Source organism: Nipponia nippon, unplaced genomic scaffold (genome assembly GCF_047370975.1).
Source record: "Nipponia nippon isolate SJK-2023a ecotype South Korea unplaced genomic scaffold, ASM4737097v1 scaffold_17, whole genome shotgun sequence".
NCBI lineage: Eukaryota > Metazoa > Chordata > Aves > Pelecaniformes > Threskiornithidae > Nipponia > Nipponia nippon.
In genome coordinates, this window is record NW_028262333.1 from 5,579,118 (window position 1) to 5,594,345 (window position 15,228).

A 15,228-nucleotide genomic window follows, 5' to 3' on the forward strand; every position below is an offset into this window, starting at 1 on the left:
TTTGTTGTTGGTTCCCCCCCCATCCTTCGCTGCAACATCTGTGATATTTACTACAGCAGGATATGTAACCTTTCTTCACCTGTCTATTTGGGAGCTTTTGCAACTGGTGGTCCGTTACCACTTTCTTTCTCTTTCTTATTTATTTTCTTATGAACATTTCATACCTTCACAGATGGGACTGAACCACTTGCCTCTATCAATACATCACAGTAGTTAAAGCCCTAGTTTACCGCCAGGCTGGACCAACTGTGGAACCTAGTAAGTGTGCTGAAGACAAAAGGGTTGAACCAGGAATATATTTAGCTGCCTATATTTAAAGAAGGATTGGAAGGAAAGGGACAGTTTAGAAAGTATCTAGGTAAAAATAGCTGTATGGAAGCAGGACAGGTGCTAGTGTCTGTGAGCAGGACCCAACTTTGTACATCTTGGCTCATTTACTCCATTGATCTGCCCAGCACATTTGGGAGTCAAGATTTGCTAAGTCTTCCTAGGACTGTCTCCCTCTACCATACCCCAGCTGCCCTTGCTCTCCAATGCTGCAGGCTGAGTCATGTTCATGACCCAGTGACAAACTTCTGCCCTGGGCATAACTGTAAAAAGAAATCCCTTTGCTGAAACACTGAAGGATACTGGTGCATCACTCTTCAGTGATGCTCTGAGGGAAATAGTGTTTGTTTTAGAAATGCTAAAACAAAAGGCTTTATGGATATTGAGGTGGTTTTGTTAGTTTGATTCTGGCAGAAGCAGCTTTTTGATCCATTTATCAAGCTGCCTGCAGCTCCCATTTCAAGGCTGATGAAGCTATAATAAACAGTGAGCCAAAAAAAAGGTACTTTGAAAGGTGTATCCAGAGCAGTTTAATAAACAAAAGAAGGTTGTGAAAAAGAAGAAAAATCATCTGTGCAAGTTTTGGCTTTCCTCTGCTGTTCATTTTATAGCATAAATTTAAATAAATGAATGAAACAGGTTGGTGGAATCACTCTTTCATTCTCAAATTCATTCCCTAAAAAGTTCTGCCGGTGAATTCATCTTTCTACAATGGCTCATGTCTTGCCAGCTGCCCTCCAAATTGCCACTTTGAAATTTATAAGCATATCCATCAGACTCTGCAGACCCCCAGAGTTTCTTTGAAAAAGTACATGCATTCCTGATTGATGAAAACTCTTTGTAGAAACTCCAGTGGAATAAACCTCATCACAGCTAAGCCCCTGGACTCAGGTGACTTTCTGGCCAGGCAACCCAAAGATTATACTGTTCCTTTCCCACTGCCCATACAGAGAAGACCTTGGATTTTGCCCCAGGCTTTTGTCTTCCATAGAGCAGATGCCGCTCCTGGACAGCTCCCTGGAGGTCTCAGTCCTCTGTTACCTATCAGTTGTTTCTCTGGGTACGAGGGCAGCCTTTGCTCCTGCTGGGATTAAGTAAGTGCCATTTGCCATGTTTCCCTTTAGATTCATGGATATCTGGCAAGCTGGGAGACATCTCCAGTCCCTTGCTGGGTATTTTGTTGTGTTGATCTCTGGGGTATAGCAATGAAGTTACTGCATTTCTTCACAGTGCATTTTGGTTATCAAGGCCTGATAGACATTCAGATTGGATGTCCAGGTGTGAGTTTCAACACTCTCCTTCCAGAAGCTGTCACCATGTTTCATTAAATTGCAAGAACTCTTTGGGTCTGATACTTTCTTCAGCTGATTTGGGTTAAAGGCTTGTGGACTCCAGCAAATAGTATAAAGATCCTGTTAGCAATAGAAAATACAAAGTGTGAACTGTAGACAGACAAAAACATTGAAAGATGGGAAGTGGTGAAAGAATCAGAGAGAAGGGGGCGGGGGGGGGGGCGGGGAGGGGGAGGGAGAAAAGCCCAGAGGAAGAGACAGGAACTGAAAAGGAAAGGGGGGGGGGGAAGGAAAATTAAGAAAGAATTGGAATAAGGATGAAAGAAAAGAGGGGAAGGGGAAGGGGAAGGGGAAGGGGAAGGGGAAGGGGAAGGGGAACGGGAAGGGGAAGGGGAAGGGGAAGGGGAAGGGGAAGGGGAAGGGGAAGGAAGAAAAAAGGCCCCAAAATATGCATAAAGAAAAATCCACACCGGTTTTCACTAATGCTTCACCAGATGGAAATGGTATCAACAATAATAGAACCTCTGAGCTCCAGAACAATAGGTGAAATAATTCAAGCAGCACTTTCAGATTAAAAAACAGTGAAGGGAGTTTGATTTCTTTCCCAGTTTTTCTTTTCCTTCTATATATATATAGAAAATAACCTCATCCACTTACTCACATTCTGTGGCTCATCACCACAAAAATATAAATAAAAGAATGAAACCATCCTTCAGTGCAGACAGAAAATAAATCAGAGGCCTCAGTGCTTTCTCATTGTTGCAGCTGGGTCCTATCTTCACATTTATTTATTTTTAAATTTTCCCTCCCTCCTCGCACTCTAGAGACCATATCCCATAAAACATTGGGTTATCAAGTTAACTGTGAATAATTCATGAGATAATTATAAAACATTTACACCAGAACATTATTATCTTGCAACTAAAAATACCCCAAATACTTAATGTCCTCCAACATTGATGGCAAACCTCTTGTGACTGCAATGTTCTTTATCGCTAAAATTAAATGGAATTAATCTTGAACACTGCTTTTGTGCCCACTAGCACAGAATCACAGAAAAGAACACCCTCAGATGATATGGAAACACAAAAATACATGCTTATATATATGTGTGTGTATTTATGCCCACACATATATATGGGATTCTAGCACATGCCCACAGAGGAGATTCAATTTCAGTCTTCTGCCCCTGAACAGACTCTGAGGTGTAAGGGACATAAGCTTTTAGGCTCAAGGGATGGATTCAGTGCATGCTGATGGGTTGTTATGGTACACACACACACACACACATACGCACACAGAGCTATAGGTGCAGCGTTCTGCCTAGACTGAAGAGACAGAGCTGTGGATGTACTGAGGAGATGTTGTGACTCATGGAGACAGACTGTCTCTCACAAGTGCAAACATAAGCATGCGTGGAGAAGACACACACAGACCTGCAGCACTCTGCACTATACACTGAGGGACTGCGGTAGGATACAAGGTTTTTCTCCTCATACCCTTTCCACTGCAAAGGGTCTGTTTTCTCCCTTCATCCAAAAGGGGATCTTTGGTCAGATTCTGTTCCTGTTACCACAGCCTAGAGCTTACTTTGAAATGAATGTAATAATAAACTTCAGTTTTACACTGGTGTCACCAAGATCAGGATTTGGCCTTGTATATACATCCAAAATCAAGACTGCAAAATGCGGCTAATAAAGGCTCCTAAGCAAGCATCTCTGATAATGCAAATCTCTAGTACAACAAGCATGACTGGCCATTAGGACTTCGGCAGCCTGGATAACAGCTCCTCTGTCACCTTCCATCTGGACATGAGGCCAGTGGAGCGTCTGGGAAAAAAGGTTCTTGCTTGGTGTACAAAAACTACCGGCCTGTTGCTAGAGAGATCCAGGTTTTTCAATAATGACTTCTCCTCTCCCTCAGGAAGACAGGATAATGGAGCACCACTAAAACATGACCCCACTAGACAACCATCTTTGTAAACATGGGCTGTCACACTCCCAGAAAACAGAGAGACAGCAAACATTGGGCTGGCACAGCTAACATTTACCTACAGCCCCTGGGGTAAGCTAGGGTAGAATAAACTCCCTCAGGGCAAATGCAGGAAAGAAAAACTCTTTCTTGTTCCCCTTTTCCCCTCCTTCCCTCTTTGAATGTGTTTGGTCCTCATAGAAAATTATCTCTGTTTTCTCACAAGCACATTTGCACCCAGACCAATACACTTAATGCTTTTCTGCACGGAAGAGAAGGCCAAGGGGTCCTCTTCCTCCCAGCAGCCAGTAAAGGCCACGTTAAGCAAGGCAACAGCTACATCTGCCTTACAGCCAAGAGCAGCCATCCCCGCCCTGTGAGGACTGGAAGCATGCCGCACATCCTGAATTGGTGAACACGTCCCTGAAGATTTGGCACTAAGCTGATGGTAAACAAAAGTACCTAGAGCCTGAGACATTACAGTTTGATTAACCATATGCACCTTTGTAGAAGGATTAGGAAGACTCTATAATTGTGATATTTGAATTCTAATTGAAAATCAGTAATCTGGCCCCAGTCCCTCACACACACACACTGTGCTGGTCTGGGATCTGGGAGGGGAGATGCATGTGTCTATGAGCATCTGCTTTGGGGCAACAAGGGGGATTACAGCACCAAAGAACTATGTTTACCTCCCATCACACATCAGCCCAGCAAACATCATAGGATTGTATAAGACTAATGGACAGAGTGGGGACTGGAGTTTGAATTTCAATCATCTATGCAGAGCCCATTTAGAAATGTCTGCTGTATGCAAGTGTCAACAAACACTCAAGAAATTCCATCTCTGCATCAATTTGCAAAAATAGGAAAAATGCTTTGTGAACACCAATGTAGTCCTGTGTATACAGCTGCCAACAGTTGCCCTCTGGGGTGATTCTTGTAATATGCTATGTTTCTCTCAGCAAGATGTCATTTATCATGAAGACTATTATCAAGATATGAGCTAAGGATGAACCCCTAAGAAGGTCTATTATCCTTAACTCTGAAGCAGAGAGGAGTCCTCTTTCAGGTATTTTTCTCTGGGTACCTGACTCAGCTACAGCACAAAGGCATCTATGGTCAAGAGAGTGGCAAGCAGTTCAGGTTACCATACTCTCATGCCATATATACTGTCTGTAGAGGGAAGCAGTCCCAATACCTAACTTTGAGCCCATCAGTGGCTCTCTAAATGCTCAAGAGTCACATCCCTGAGCATTCAGTCTCAGTGTTGATGTTACAGTGCAGTGCTGGCAAGACTGCCTATGAAGGGTTATTACTACCATCTATGTGATCCTGCAGCTAAAGACCACAAATCATGGTAGTAGATGTTGTTCATGTCCCCCTCAAATACATAGCTATAGCATAGCCTCTTCCTCAAAGGAATTACTGTCTCAGAGAAAAGTTAATGTCAGCAGGTAAAGATAGATGGGAACCATGAGATGATGAGACAATCTTGACCGGTATTATAGATTCTGAATGTACCAACAGCTTAACTAGTGTTAACCAGTTAACTACAGATGCTAAAGAGGTAACACCCCTTCAGATGATTCTTCATAACCACCTGGGCACATCACCCACACGTTGATTGTAAAACAGAGCTCTAACTTAATGCATGAGGACAACAGCAGTACAAGAGGATGTGTTTTAGCTCACACATTTGCTTATGTTCTTCCTGAATGCCTCTTTCTAACATTTGAGATCATTCGAGTACGAAAGTTTGCCAGTGAAAAGAGCTGAAGACTGCAGCATTTATTTCTCTTTCTAAGGACAAAGGGAGGATCAAGTCCAAGCTGTTTCTCCTCAAATCATGGATCAATTGAGCACCTCTGGTGATGTCACTATCCCTGGAACTGGGACCTAATTCAAAATTACCTCAAATCTGAAAGATTGACTTTCACCATCAGCATTTAATGTCTGCTGTATCTTTCTTTTCCCAGCAGAGGGAAAAAAAAAAAATAAAAAGAGAGAGAGGGAGAAGGAGATGGTTCAGATTCAACTGCAATTTAGCATTCATTTGCATTTTTAAATTAGTTAAGCTATGGACCATTGCAAAGCAATGACAGAGAATTTTTGTAATAATTAGTCTGCTGGGAGTGTAGAAATGGCTATACAGGCACGCTGCACTGAAAGAGAAAGCAATACCCAAATGCTCAAAATGGGATTTGCACAGGCAAATTTACTGTCATTCATACGGGGCCAGATCCAGCTTACCAGACACAGATAGCTACAGTTCAGACAACTTCATCTGCATTAGGGATGCAGATGCAGAGAAAGGGATGTTTTTAGACTATGATTCATCTTATCCTAAAGTAAAAATCTAAATCAGGCCAGATGATTAGATACCTGAAGTGAGGTGAGATCAATCTCACCACTGTTGTTTTCAGTATAATCTTAAATTCTGCAGTCTCTTCATATGCGTCAATCTCTCCTCAGTGGGATCGACACATCTTACCCCCTTCTCCCTTCCTTCTGCGGTTCCTACCATGATTCTCTTAGTGCCTGTAATGAGATGTACCCCTCTCCTAACTCCAGTGGAAAGTCATCATTGCTTCAGATCTGACAGTAAGTGTTCAGGGAAGGAGGAAGTGGGAGGTCAGGGTTGGAATGAACTAAAGGGCCCCCAGGTTTGCCACAGGGACCTACCTTCCCTCAGCTCATACAGGGGAATACAACAGCACGTCACTATACAGTGTAAATTGCTGCATATTCAGCAATCTGACTTGAACTCACTTGATTTTGCAATGCATTTCGTATTTGTTGTTTGAGATGGGTGAATATTATAATGTCTCCTTCCTTGGATGGCAGAACATGGCAGCACTAATGCCCACTTTGCTCAGTAATGGGAAGAGACCACTCGTGACTAAGCGCTACTTTAGAAACACTGCGCACTCGACCATCTTGAAAGCAACTGTCCATCACCCATTAGATGCTCTCTGTCTTGCATCATTTTGTATTTGTTGTCCTTTGCTTGCCCTGCTCCAAAAGCTGGCATCTGTTTCTCAGTGTGACTGCTACTTTTTGCTTAAGTTTTCCCTCTGGGTGAACTGAAGCACAAGGAACATTCAGTGAATTTCCTGAACTCCAAATCCTTCACCTGATCTGAAACATCAACCCTCAGTACATTTCTGTTCATCCAGCTTCATCACTGCTTTGTCCAAAAACGTGAACGCATTCTCTTCCAAAGCAGCAACGGTCAGTCCCAGCAGCTCACCATCAGGAATCAGTCAATACTATGTATCTAGCATGGTCATGTAGTATTCTCAGTACAGACAAAAAGTGAAATGATAAGGAGAGGGGAAGTTTTCTCTGACCTCTACATTGGCTAAAATATTTCTGATATTTCATTACAAATAGCATTTGCATCTGTCCATATTCATCAGACATAATGAAAACTGAAGCCGAAATCACCAAATACATAAAACCCAGACACTTGAAGTTAGAGTCACTAATTATGTACCGATTAACCCCAATGGGATCAAGAATTCAAAGAACATACGCACTGAACTGTTGTCTGAACTTGTGTTACAGAAAATTGCATGCACCATCCAGGGTAATTATAGAGAAACAAGAGGCTTAGGGCTGTGCCATGGAATGGTTTGCTGTCTCTCAAGCATAGTATGGGATTATAGAGCATCAACATTTTACGGACATTTAATCCATAATGGTGTGTCACGTGGATATGTAAGAACCAGCCATTTTTAAAAAGTTTCACTTCTTGTCTCCTTGCAAAGAGGTCCCTATGACTTGAAAATCATTCTACCTGCATCAAATGCATTAACTCTATGACCGCAAAATAGAGAACTCATTATTCTGACAACAAAGTGAGTGCAACTAGATTTCCCTGAAGGAACCTGAACCTTTATGGTTTTATTACCACGTCACTCTGAGTTTTCATAGGTGTTAATAACAAAGATGCATTTCATTTCAGCCTGGACTTAAGTGACTTGATCTAAGCTATCTCTTTTGAGGACAGAAGGGCAAGAAGAACACGAAAGCCTAAATAAATAAATGGCTTTCCTTATATTATGGATGCCAAGACCAAAATTTGTTAGTCACCTGTGCTACTTTTAGGATTGGCATTTCTGGAGCGCGTTTAACCCCTGAAAGTTTCTGATATGTTGTTACCAGTTTGCCTCATCACATCAGTGGGTCTCAGCTATAACAACTAGCACTGCTTTAGAAAGTTCAAGTTTCTTGCTCGGTCACCCATCATTTTGCCGCTAGTAGTCACGTGTCCAGATTGATGTACAAGTAAGCACTTCCTAGGATCCTCTGTGCATTTTCCCTCAGGATACCCTTGCTTTCTTCCTCTGGCGGGGAATAGTTGTGGGGTTTGTGCTTTACAGCTGTGGTGTAGGCTCTGGAAAGGTTTTTTTAGCTTGTAGTGTAACCGGGACACATGAAGCAAACCTTCTGTCAACACTGCTGAACTCTGGATGGGATTCTTCTCAACTGAGCTTAGGCAGCTGACCTGCAAAATGTCTTGGTTTCTGATGTAGTCACTGGAGAGAGAAATACCTCCCAAGGACCATTTGTCCAAAAATGGGTGTCCAAGAGAAATGGGATCACTTTGTGAAAGTGTCATTCTCTTCCTACTAACTACAGAGCAAATCTACATGCTTACTTAGACTAGAAACCAACTTTCAGTTACATTTAGACTAGGTGGAATACACTCAAAACATCTTTGTATGCTTGCCCATGTACATAGGAGTGGATCTATTCTAGTTGTTTATTCCTGAGACTTTTCACGAAAGCATCACCTTGGAAAGGATGCTATTTTCAGACAGAACCAAGCTGATCCAGATTTAGACTAGGCAACTACCAGAAAACATCTGCAGCCCTATAAAAATATGCTCCCAGGTAGACCTATGGTTACAATAGTGTCTTCCCTGTGAGACAGCGAGTTGTGTAGAGACAACAAGAAAAGAGACAGAAAGAGATAGAAAAGGAGCATCACTGCATACCAGTTCCTTGGTGAGGACAGATCTGTATTATAATCTCCCTTTCCGAAAGACTGAATTTTAAGAAAGCTTTTTTGAAACACCTCTAACCATCCAAAGGCTGCCAAAGCAGTTTCATGAGATACTTCTTTGTCAAGCATCTCCTTTTGTTCCCAGCATGGTGCTGCAGCCTGGCAGCATTTTGCATTGCAAAAGGTGCAGAAGGGGGTGATACCCAGTGCCCTCTGACATGTCTTTAGACCTTCACCTGCTGAGGCATCGTCATCTATGATTATATTTGCTGGATATTTCCATATGTGTAACTAGCATTTCAGATACCCTGCTGTCCCATGAAGTACTTTTCCATAAAAATAAGATTCTGTAAAACCTTTAGACAACACCCACTCTGAAATAGCCCACATGTCTTTATTTTTACAAAATAAAGGCTTGAGTGTTCATTCTCCTGAGCCTAAGGTTTCCGCTGTGTTATCTGTGATTGTCTTGGAAACCCAGCTCACCCTGAGGCCAGCTATTAACATCTTTCAGCATAACAACAGCTTTTATTGTTCCACTATTTCACATGCATCCTGTCAAGACAGGCAGATGAATGAGTTACCAGGGGGTAAGTTTGGGTATAAATTTACAAGGTCTCTACTCCATCATAATTGTCTGTATTCATATTCTCATTCTTCATGGTCAACCAGATGTGCTTGGAAGTGATTTGTTCTCAGGAAAAAAAGGGGTTGGTTGCTTTGCATCTGCTCTGTAGAAACAAAGAAAAGGGTGTCCTGGGGCTTCCTGTGGAGAAGCTGACATCCTGGGAGGTCACCCACTAACCTTCCCTGTTACTTCCTTCTGTGGCCCCCATCGTGCCTATTCCACATCATTAAAAAATGTTTAGTGAAAATACGAAGCCAGTTATTTAGTTTGAAAGACAATTTTCATCCAAGTAGCTAAAGTATTTCCGTTGGTAGGAAACATGTTATTAGGGAGAAAATACTGAATGGGGTTTTCCACTCTAAAATTCTTGATACTTTGCATATATGAGCAACCATCCATAAAGGACAGGCAGTTTATATCACCAGAAGACTCTTCTCCAAACCCAGCTATAATATTTCTCCAGAGACACAACCCAAGAACATTTGACTATCTGCATTTTTGCATCTGCCTCAAAGCTTTTGTTAGCATGACTGTGATGGCTAGTGGGCATGATTTGCTCACATTCCCAGCTGACAGCCTGGCCAGCAAAATCTGATAGTTTATACATGCTCTCTGGTTCTTTTTATTATTTAATGGCTCCAATGGCTGTCGTGTTTTCAGTGAATCAGCAAATAACTAAAAACACTAAATACTCATTATAACAAGTAAATAGCAATACAATAATAGACAGGCAAATATTAGAGAACTTCTCACCCAACGGAGGGAAGTCAAATATGATAAAGATCATCTTCAGAGAAATAAGCCACGCATGGCATCCATCTCTGGAAATGAGTTCAACGCACCCTTCTAACCTGTGGTGTTATTTCATCCAGAATAAGAACAAAGCTAAAAAAGTTCCCTAAGTCCAGCTTGTACACACACTTAACTTATTTAGTGTTTATCTGTTATGTGAATACACTGACTTTAGTCATCTTCAGCTCACACCAGTAGCGTTGCTTATTTTATTCTTTCTGACTACTTATCCATTCTACCAATGCTGGAATTGCTCTATAATAATTTGTGAATGCCATATGACGTCCTAATTATTGCAGTGCTTGTTGTATTCATATGTTAGATAATTGAAATGTGGGGAGAGAAGCAACAAGGACAGTCAGGCATTCTGAGGAAAAGGCTCGCTCAGTGTATGCCACTTAATGCAAACAACTCCAGGATGCCAAGAGCTGCATCCAGGAAATGAAAAAGGCTGGGCATCAGAATATCAAAACCATCTGTCTGGGGTTTTACATCCCCATTGTAGAAATTTGACTGGGTGTGGATTTTGTTTCTCTTTTAGCTTACATCTTCCTATGGTTAGAGAAGATGACTGTAGCTTATAGGAGTAGAAAAATATAATGTTATTCAAGACTGTGACATTGTTATTCTAATTTGAAAAAAAGGAGGAGGAGCAGATTCAAGGATGAAACAAAACCTTTGGGCTGTATTCCGTTTCTGGCTGATATTAACATAAATAACATGCAGGAGTGGAAAAGTCCATATTAACAAGAGAATTAAAATGCACTAATCAATTTACATTGCTAAAGTGGTGCAAGACTTTAGGGGCACAATCATAAAACTCGTTTCCCCTGAATTCCTCTTTTATTCTCGTTAACTGTCTTGGTCAAATTCTCTTCCTTGTTCAGATTTCACCAATAAAAAATGACTCAGGTAAAGGCTTTAGAGTAATTATGCTTTTGCACCAGTGTAGATGGTAACAAGTTTCACCCTAAAACCTAATGTGCCCAGTTCAAAAAGATGCTAGAATTATTGATGTTCAAGGACAGATTGGACAAGCAGCTGTAAGAGAAACCCAGTGTGGCTTACTGAGAATCACATCAATCTTGGGAAGTCCTGAGCTGAATGTACTCAGAGAGCAAAAAATGTTATGGAGGAAGATTAAACATGCTTGTCCTATTCCTATTCTTCACAAGGTGCCTGTTTATGGCCCCTTCTGGAGACCCATTAGTGATGCTGTCAAGCTACTCTGAAGGCTCAGAGATATTCATTCCTCAATGGTTAATAATTTACAGACTCAGCTGCACCATGAACATCATCTACACATCACAAGTCTGATGAGAAGACAGAAGATGGTGAAGATTATTGACCAGAAAGGAACTCTCTGCATTCCTGCTAATGCCTTCAGCAGTAAACAGAGACAAAACATTTTAAAGATTACAGACCTGTCCCTTGGCAGAATGATTCTCAAAGTTTTTCCACAAACTGGAGGTGTTTTGCAAGATGGATAGAATGAACCCCAGCATGCCACATTCAGACATTTTATGGCAGAATAAGGATGTGTTCCTACAGGAGCAAAACACCTAATTGGCCCATAATCTATCAGAGCAACAATAGAGAATAAAATTCCCAGTATAATTGGTTTATAAATCATTCCTGTGATACCAGGACCTAGCAATCTATTCTGAGTATTTGAGTGTTTATTCTGAGGAAATACAGTGCTTTAGCTATATTTAAACTCTTTGGCTGGTGCTAGGAGGGGAAAGATGACAACTGTGCACAGTGATTTATTTCTCCACTTTACTTGGATTGTAAAGGTGTGAAGACATAGGTTTGAAAAATCAGTCTTTCCAGTGGCCCACAGGCACTGTGCAAGTGCTGTCCCCCTCCTGGCCCCACTTTCTGCTGTGTTAGATTTCCACTCAGAACAGCTGGTGACAGGCAGTCACCTTCTCTCCATGAAGCCTGTCATAACGTGCTAGCTTTTAACTGCTCTTTGAAGACCATTTTGCCAACAGAAGTTTACCAGAAAGTCAGTGCCCCACACAGAGAGTCCCTACAATAACAAACTCACTCACACATGTATATACTGTTTCTCAGGTCATGAACCGCCCTGTCCCTTACATTCATAACTCCTCTACAGTATATGAAAGTTAGCACATGTGTTTAGCTGCACAGGGAACACAGGGCATCATGAAGCCCAGCTGGGATGGTTACTCATTACTGTCCTGGTTTGTGAAGCACAGCCTTCACGCCCAGCAAAAGAAGCAGAAATGGTTTCTGGGTGCAGCTTCTGGAAAAAGTCCCCAAAACTAGCAGCCTTCACAGGACCATGGAGTAGAATAAAGGTCAGACTTGAACTGGGGGTGAGGTCAATAATCATGTGTGAAAGTATTTTATGGCAGTCTTGTCTGAGCAGAGGCTTAGCAGATAGAGAAAAAATTCCCATCCTCCATGGAAGAAATAGGGGCCACCTGCCACCCCTTTCCCACAAGCAAGTGGCCAGGACAGAGAGCATGGCTGGCAATTTCCTTTTCCTGACACTTATTTCCACATTCATCCCTCCAGGAAGAAATAGCAGAGCCATCACTGGATTTCTGCAGCTGTTCATGTCTGTCTCTGTGCCAGAACAGTGACCTCAGTAACAGCAGATGGCAAGCAAAACAGTAATATCCTCCCTGTGCCATGGATTTACAAGTACAAACTCTCTTCTTCTATGACCACCTTTTCATTAGCAGAATTGCACAAAGAGAGTAGCTGAGGTTCAGGAAGCACCATGTGCATATCTAAAGCAGACAGAGGGACCAAGTTACTTTAATCCTAATGAGAGATGCTCTTAACATACAATGAGGCACTAAAGTCTGTTAAAAGGAAAAAGAAGGAAAGGTAAAATTTTGCACCATGCTGTTCTGCTAAGTTATCAAAGGAAATCTGGAAACACTGGGCTCTGATTGCAAATTTGGTCATGGAAACATGGCTCTAGGAAGAAACAAACAAACAAAAAAACAAGAATTAAAGCTATTTCTCCCCTTGCTTTCCAAAAGTACAAAGTAGCCAAGCAGAGACTCAAAACAGCAATGGCCCTAGCCCCAGCACTAGAGCCCCAGCATGACCAATTGACTGAGCAGACAGACAAATAAACATATTTCACTCCATACGTGCCTTCTCCAGACAGAAGTCCCACTGAGGGGGAGTTTCCTCGCATACTGACTACAAGATCAGAAGATATTTAGCATGCAGACACACTGGCATACACATTCCTGCCCAATTGCTTCAGCACATACCATTTATTTCTTCTAGAGCAGAAAGTATAAACAGAGTAATGCCTACAGTTGCCACACTACTGTGGAATGCATCACCAGACATTTCCCTTGAAAAGCATTGAGGAGCATCTCCGATTTAAAAAATATTTTCTTTTCTTCTAAGTCGTCTGTTCTTGATTTACATTTTATCTCAACAGCCATGAAAGTATCTGAATAAACCCTCATGGAAATTAACATTCTCTGTTCAGTTATGTGCAACGTGTGGTTCCTACAACCTCCTATACTTTCACCCAACAAGATGGGTTGCACTGGATCTGCTTGTTTCATGACACAGTACATTGTCCCTGAACCTCCACTTCCAGCCCACCAAAGAATTTCAGCTAGCCTCTTGCTCAATGGAAGGAGACAGTGGTAACTCAGCACAGCAGTCGTCATGCACTGGCCTTGCCTTAACCTCTGGCTGTAACACATGGAGCTGGTTTTATTTTCCAAATCTTCTATTTGGTTCGTCTCCTGGACACTTAGGAGACCACCAGCCGGTCCCTGTAGCATAAAGACTACTTAAATGAGAATGAGATACTGTTCTTATGTAGCCTGTTATCTACACATGGGTAAGCAAAGGCAGAAAGGGCCTGGGGAAGGTACTTAAAGAAGGAATTTAAGCTGAAATCCTCAAGTATCCTAGTGATTTCAGTAAGTAAGGCACCTCATGAGCATCAATTTTATACGATCTGGAGAAAGGCTTTTGATTTTCAAACACTGGCACAAAATTAATCTCTCCAGCCTAAGCTTTGATCTGAACTAAGATCATGGAGAACCGATGAGCAGCAAAGATCTATATGATCTGATTAATCAGAATAGATTAATTATCGTTGCCCAGTTTGGACAGTGTTGTCTACAACTGTATTTTTAAGGCACATAATCCTGATAGTATATCTCTTCTGATTAGCCCTTCAAAAGAATATTCACGTAAATTGGAGCTGCAACATCTCTGCTGAAGTATTCTGATGACATAATGCGTCATTATAAATATATAATTTGCCCAAGTGAAACAAGTCCAGCTATTTAGGGTAGGTCAGAGCGTGAAGTTACTGTGCCCTCTCTAACATATTTTTTACTATCTCTTAGGCCAGGGAGATCCTGTTTAAATGCAAAAGTACTTTGTAATTGCAATTTGCAAAACTATGAGAGAAATATGCACAATATCATTTGCTGATAAAGCAGAATTTTGTCAAGAGTAGGACATTATTTAAAGGTTTACCTTGGGGGCACCAGCTGTTTTCTAAAGTACTGCTAAATGATAGAAGATACACTTACATGCAATACAAGGAAAGGCCAAAAATAAAACCTGGAAATATTTTACTTGTAAATAACAGCACAAATACAAGAATCTGTGAGTCCACAGATAGGATACTGATGGTAGAAAGACATTCACCATCATATATGCCACTTTGTCAAGAAGGGAAAGCTTCAGGAGAAGAGTACGAGACAGCAGTTATTTTATCCTTTATCAATATACAACAACCAAAGATGCTGATGTTCAGTACTTACCTTTTTATCCATTATTTCCTATGACTTTTTTCTCCTAATATTGCAAATAACAACTGCTTTTTGCAACATTGTGAATGATATTTAATACTTAGATTAAATGAGATCTGGGGGCAGAGAAGTATTAAATATAGAGATGATAATGTTTTAACAGACTGCTGGCCTTCATCATAAGTAAGCTATCAAACTTAGACCTAACAAAATCCATCTGGAGACCAGCAACTTTGCCAGCAGCTGTTACAAAGGGAAGAGGGAATAATTTTAAGTCCAGGCCAATAACTTCTATTGGAATGTGGCTATGAAAAACAATAGTCCACATGCAACCACTCATAATATCTTTAACCAGAAAGGGAGGGTGAGCAGAAAGCAAGCCGCTTAGACTTGTTTCTTTGCTTGGCCTCCAAGGTGTAGCTG

General features: G+C 41.4%; 1 long non-coding RNA gene across 1 annotated transcript in view; it reads right to left on the reverse strand.

The window, feature by feature from the left end:
• Window positions 1-892: 892 nt before the first annotated feature.
• Window positions 893-15,228, reverse strand: part of LOC148056145 (uncharacterized) — a 183,671-nt gene continuing 169,335 nt past the window's right edge. The window contains exon 4 of the long non-coding RNA XR_015703876.1: window positions 893-1,739. This is a non-coding gene — a long non-coding RNA (uncharacterized LOC148056145). The remainder of the gene's footprint in view (window positions 1,740-15,228) is intronic.